Raw genomic sequence first — 6,847 nt, forward strand, 5'->3', positions numbered from 1 at the left:
CAGTTTTTTGGGTTTCGTTTTTTCCCGCTTTCACCGTGCTGTAAAAAAGACAACGTAACTTTGACGTCTCAATACGATTACGGTGATACCAAATGTATATAGTTTTTATAATATTTGACAAAGAAAAAAATAATAAATTGTTTTGTATCAACACATTGAGAGCCATAACTTTATTTTTGGGTAGATTGAGCGGTGTGAGAGCTTATTTTTGGCGTGACAAGCTGTAATTTTTATTGGTACCATTTTTTGGTACATACAACTTTTTGATCACTTATTACATTTTATTTAGAGTGAAGGTGACCAAAAAAAAGTTATTTTGGCGTTATAAATTATTTATTTCTTACGGTGTTCATCATGCGCTACAAATGACAGTTTTACTTTATTCTGCGGGTCGGTACGATTACGGCGATACCATATGTATACAGTTTTTTTATGTTTTGCAGCGTTTGCACAATAAAAAAAAACTAACACTTTTTTATAAAATAATTTATTTTTTGTGTCACCATATTCTGAGAGCCATAACTTTTTGCTTTTTCTGTCAAAAAAACTGTTTACGGACTTGTTTCTTGCGGGACGGGTAGTAGTTTTTACTGGTACTATTTTTGAGTACATGCAACTATATTCTATATTTTGGGATGGGTGGTGACCAGAAAAATAGTGATTCTGGCATTGCTTTTCGGGTTTATTGCGGTGTTCACCGTGTGGGAAAAAGAACATTATAGTTTTATAGTTTGGGTCGTTACGAACGCGGTGATACCAAATATATGTACTGTCTAACGGTTTAATTTTTTCCCTATTATAGGAGAAAAAAAAACCTTATTTTTACACTTTTGTAAAACATTTTTATACTTTTTTTTTTTTACATGCAGCTCTGATCGCTGCTAGAGTACATTACACTACCTAGTGGTATAATGTATTCCAACTGTCAGTGTGACGTCACAGTCACTGACAGTAAGCCTATGAGGACTAGCCAGAGGCTAGTCCTTATAGGCTTCCATACATGGCAGACCCGGAGGCCGTTGTCAGGCCTCCGGATGCCATCACAACCATCGGCAACCCCCACAATTGCATGGGGGCTGCCGATGTGCTACAAACCCCCTAAATACGGTGATCGCAATCGATCGCCGCATTTAAGGGGTTAATTGCCGAAATCGGCGGCAATGAGATGCTGAATGGCAACAGTGGACAGCTGACCTCCTGGTTCCCGATGCACACTGTCACCTGATAGGCTTCTATACATGGCAGACGCGGAGCCCAATTTTTTGGCCTCCGGTCACCATGCTAACCATCAGCAAACCTCGCGATTTCATTGTGAGGTCTGCCAACGTGCTAGAAACCCCTAAAGTGTGGCGGATGCAATCGATCTACGCACTTAAGGGGTTAATTGCCGAAATCAGCTGCAATAAGCCACTGATCGGCCATAGCAGAGTGTCAGATGTCGAGGACAGCCGTCCTCCCGGTTCCCGGCTGCACTGTCACCGACAGTGTGTACCGGGAACAGAAGTAACTGTACGTCCTGGTGCGCTAGGACACTGGCCATCAGGACGTACAGTTGCGTCGTGGTGCGCCTAGGGGTTAACAATTTTGTAAATCCCAACAAAAAATACACCAATAAAGTTTTGCCTGCTTGCACTACGAACCTATTTGCCTAATGCTCGACATACGCCATACGACATACGCCACAAGAATTTGTTTTAAAGTGTTTGTAAACAAGCAAGAATTAGCAGATTATGAAATGCATTCGGAAAGACTTCAGACCCTTATAATTTTTTCACATTTTGTTATGTGGAGGCCTTGTGCTAAAATAAAAAAAAAATTCTAGTTTTTCCCATTATTCTGCACTCAATACCCCATCATGACAAAGTAAAAAAAATAATGTTAGTAATCTTTGCTAATTTAATCGAAAAGGAAAAACTAAAAGTACGGTATTGCATAAATTGACATAAGTATTCAGACCCTTTACTCAGTACTTCGTTGAAGCCCCTTTGGCAGTGATAACGGCCTCCAGTCTTCTTGGCTATGATGCCACAAGGTTTATACACCTGGAATTGGGGATTTTCTGCCATTCTCTGCAGATCCTCTCAAGCTCTGTCAGGTTGGGTGAGGAACGTCGGTGGACAGTCGTTTTCAGTTCTCTCCAGAGATTTGTTTGGGTTCAAGTCAGGGCTCTGGCTGGGCCACTCAAGGACATTCAGAGTTGTCCTAAGTCACTCCTGTGTTGTCTGGCTGTGTGCTTGAGGACATTGTCTTGTTGGAAGGTGAACCTTCGGCCCAGTCTGAAGTTCAGAGCACTCTGGATCAGGTTTCCATTAAGAATATCTCTGTACTTTGCTCCATTCATCTGTCCCTCAACCCTGGCCAGTCTCCATGTCCCAGTCGCTGGAAAACACCCCCACATCATGATGCTGCCACCACCATGCTTCACCGTAGGGATGGTATTGGGCAGGTGATGAGCAGTGTCTGGTTTCCTCCAGACATGAGACTTAGAATTAAGGCCAAAATATTCAATCTTTGTTTTATCATAACACAGAATCTTGTTTCTCATAGTCTGAGAACCCTTTAGATGCTTTTTTGCAAACTCCAGGTGGGCTTTCATGTGTCTTTTACTGAGGAGAGGCTTCTTTCTGACCACTCTGCCATAAAGGCCAGATTGGTGGAGTGCTGCAGTTAGGGTTGGGCGATCAATCAAATTAATCTCACGATCCTTTCATATTTTTTTTTAACAGAATCGTTGACTCGATTCTGTAGTGGCACCGTCGCGCTGTACTGCAGGGGGAAGCTCTGCCCCGCCGCCTCGTCACTGCATGATCTGCCCCGTCCTGTCTCTGCTTCCCCATGGAACAGCATTTACGTGGGGAAGCAGAGACTCAACGTACATAGCCACGCCCCCTTGCATATCCCACCACCCCCACCTTGTAGATTGTGCTGCTGTAGCTCCCACTAGGAGATGAATCCCCGGCCAAAGCGTCAGCAACCTCTGGCTGGGGATTTAGCGAACTACAAGGAAGGAGGGATGAGTGCGATTTGCAAGGAAGAGGGGGTGGGTGCGATCTGCAAGGAAGAGGGGGTGGGTGCGATCTGCAAGGAAGAGGGGGTGGACGCGATCTGCAAGGAAGAAGGGGTGGGTGCGATCTGCAAGGAAGAGGGGGTGGGTGCGATCTACAAGCGAGGAGGTGCTGCGATCTACTAGGGTGGGTTGGGTGCTATCTGCTAGGGTTGTGGCACTATCTACATGGGCACTGTGGCACTATATTGGGGGGTAACACTATCATATGTGGGCACTGTGGCATTCATTACGTGGGAACTATCATTACATGTGGTCACTGGCACGGTCATTACATATGGGCACTCTGCCACAATATGTGCGCACTGGCACTATATATGAGCAGTGTGGCACTATGTGGGCACTAACTACAGGGACATTGCGGCACTATCTACATGGGCAATGTGGTGTTTTCAGGGGATTGTGACAAAAAAAAAACTTTTCAACGGCCATGAAAAACAGATGGTAAATGGATGAAAATTTGGACACGGATGCAAAATGGACATGAAAAACTGACAAATGATCAGTTTTTAATGACCATCTTTTTTCACTGTCATGTGCCTAAATGACTATGATGCCAGGAGTCCCTTTCACAGGTACCGCGGTCAGGCTGGTGGCTGACACACGGACGGTTTTTCACAGTCCAATCATGGTCATGTGAATCGGGCATAATGTAATTTACTTAAAACACCATCGTGGGCTGGTACTGCACAGGGTCCTGTTCACACTTCAGACACTATAATGTAATCTCGCCCCAGATTGCTCGCTCGGCGCCATCTGCCCAGCTCTGCCGCAATTTACACTGCCCTTGCCTGCAATGTCGGAGACCGGCTGAGGTGGAGAATGGCAGAGAGGGATGTTCGTGCACGCAATGCAACATTGATTATAGATTCTGTTAACCTGTTCCCTGCCTGGGAACACAGAATATATAAATCAATTATAAAGACATTTTTCTAATTTTATTTCTGATAAAGTATTTGCAGAGGTTAAAGGTTGTGAATTCACATATAATTATTATAGCAATATATGTTATGTAAAAGTTACTTATATAAAGAAAATGTATTAAATTATCTATTGGTATTACTGATAAACAGGAAAAAAAAAAAAGATTCAAATCGAAAAATCGCCCAAAGTGTTGAAAAAAAACACTTTTTCAAAATTTGTTTTTGTGTCTCCATATTTGAAGAGCCGTAACGATTTTATTTTTTCGGCAATGCCGTTGTGGGAGGGCTATTTTTTTTGCGGGACGACTTGTAGTTTTTATCGGTACCATTTTGGAGTTGGTGCGACTTTTTAATCACTTTTTATCATTTTTTTTTTTTTTTAAGTCAGGATTCAAAGAAAACAGCAATTTTTGCATGTTTTTTTATTTTATTTTTTACGACGTTCACCGTGCGGGTTAAATAATGTAATAGATTTATAGTCAGGGTCGTTACGGACGCGGCGATACCAAATATGTGTAACTTTTTTACTTTATTTTGTTTGTTAATAATAAAGCAGTTTGTAAGGGGGAAAAGTGGGTTTTTCATTTTTTTTTTCACTTTTTATTAAACTTTTTTTTAAACTTTTATACTAGTCCCACTAGGGGACTTCACTATGCGATTATCCGATCGCATTTATAATACACTGCAATACTTCTGTATTGCAGTGTATTACTGCCTGTCCGTGTAAAACGGACAGGCATCTGCTAGGTCATGCCAGAGGCATGATCTAGCAGGCATTCACGACAGGCAGACCTGGGGTCCTTTATTAGGCCCCCGGCTGCCATCGGAGACACAGACACTCGGCGATCTTATCGGCGGGTGTCGGTGGGATGAGAGGGAGCTCCCTCCCTCTCTCCATACCCACTCAGATGCGGTGCTCGCTATTCAGCACCGCATCTGAGGGGTTAAACGGGTGAGATCGATACTAATATCGATCTCACCCGGCAGAGCAGGGACGCCCCCAGCCCTCAGCTGCCTCTAGCAGCTGAGAGCAGGGAGATTTGACAGCTCCCTGCTCTGTTTACTTATTCCGATGCAGTGACGTAAAAAGTCTATTGCATCGGAATAAGGACCGTTAGTGACCGACGTAGAAACACTATGGGCCGTTCACTAACGGGTTAAGGAGAAAAAAAAACAAAAAACACCCCAACATTTGAAAAGCAATTTCTCCCGATTACGGCAGTACCCCATATTTGGACATAAACTGCTGTTTGGACCCACGGCAGGGCACAGAATGGCAGTCGCACCATTTGCCTTTTGGAACTCAAGTTTTGCTGTAATAGTTTTCGGTGCCATGTCGCATTTGCAAAGCCCCAATTGTACAATCAACACAGTCGGTAGAAATGTGATACTTACACTATATCATATACTACAATTTATTAAGTTTATATTATTTACACATACTGTTTTCACAACTATCCCTCTATAATATGCACCTCATACAGCGGTAGTTCAAATATCCACTTTCTGGCGCGGTGACGAACGCTGTTTAGACTTACACAACACACATACATATATATATATCCTGTCATTCTTTAATTATTTTTTTATTTATATGCATACAGTTATGATATTCACATTTTATCACTCATCATATATCCTACACGGATGTATATCTGTTTCGTTAGGATGTATTCACAATTTCTGTGAACCTCGTCTGCACTCCACGTACTTTATTATATATGACACTGATGTACTCTATGTACATTTTTGGATCCATGGAGCCGACACATTTATATCTTTACTAACATCTATGTTCTATTGTTGGTCATGAGATATATATATATACATACACACACACACACGTTTTGTCTCACCTTTCCATTCCCCTTTCCCCCTCCCCATCCCTCCCTTTTTCCACTTCTCTTTCATGTTCTGATTCCTATTATGATCATGGGATGTAGGTTTTGTTAGTACCTCCTAATATGTCAGCCACCGTCATTTTCTTGAACATAAATGTTCTCTCCAGGTAGTCGTCATCGTTAGTTTATGCCATTCATGGTGTGATCTGTGATGTCTGTTCACTTTGCATCTCCGGTGACGCACGCGCAGTGTGTAATGTCCCCTCCACCTCTGGGTTGTTGCTTGCGCCGCACCCGGACAACGGCGCACGTGACTGCGTCAACACGAGCTCGCGGGCCCTGTGTACATTTTGTGGTTCTCTCACAACTTCCAGTTGGTGGGCGGACATGACGCTGCGCTCGTGCGTCCGATAATTACCCCGGTAAGCGCGCTTTTATTAATAAACGGGACACACACCTGGCTCCTCACAATTCTATTGGCTAAATTTAACTTAAAAAGCAGTTTGCATTTGTAGAACGCCCCAGGCGAAGGCAAGTGCGCCTAAACGCGCTTCGGGGTGGACGTCCATTACATTGCTCCAGCAGCTTATGGGTCAGTATGGTGATATTTTCTCCATTATTTCTCTTTTCACACAGACCATTGTCGTACATGTATTTATACTGGGCTTTGTCCGTATTTGCTCTGTTTGTATATGCCATACCTTACTCTCTGACCCATATACATACACTGTGTATTACTCCTTAGAAGGAGTTCATGTGATGGTCGTCATTCTGTTAGTGTGTCTGTGGACCTTTTTATATGCCTTATTTTAATATTTTCAATAAAATCTATATTTGATACAATACTTATGCGTCATTGCATCTTTTTTCGCTCTTTGGTCTGGATATCTCGTTTTGATGTAGGCAAATATTATTTAAATGAATCGCTTTTGATCAACCCTCCTAATAAAACTATATTGGTCTGATATACAAATCACTTACAATTGGTAGGTGATCACTACTACATCTCTTTTGGTTAT

General features: G+C 42.6%; 1 protein-coding gene across 4 annotated transcripts in view; it reads right to left on the bottom strand.

Annotated features, from left to right (window-relative positions):
* Nucleotides 1-6,847, bottom strand: part of TDRD15 (tudor domain containing 15) — a 50,153-nt gene that overhangs the window by 27,495 nt on the left and 15,811 nt on the right. The window lies entirely within an intron of this gene.

The sequence above is a fragment of the Rhinoderma darwinii genome, chromosome 4 (assembly GCF_050947455.1).
Source record: "Rhinoderma darwinii isolate aRhiDar2 chromosome 4, aRhiDar2.hap1, whole genome shotgun sequence".
NCBI lineage: Eukaryota > Metazoa > Chordata > Amphibia > Anura > Rhinodermatidae > Rhinoderma > Rhinoderma darwinii.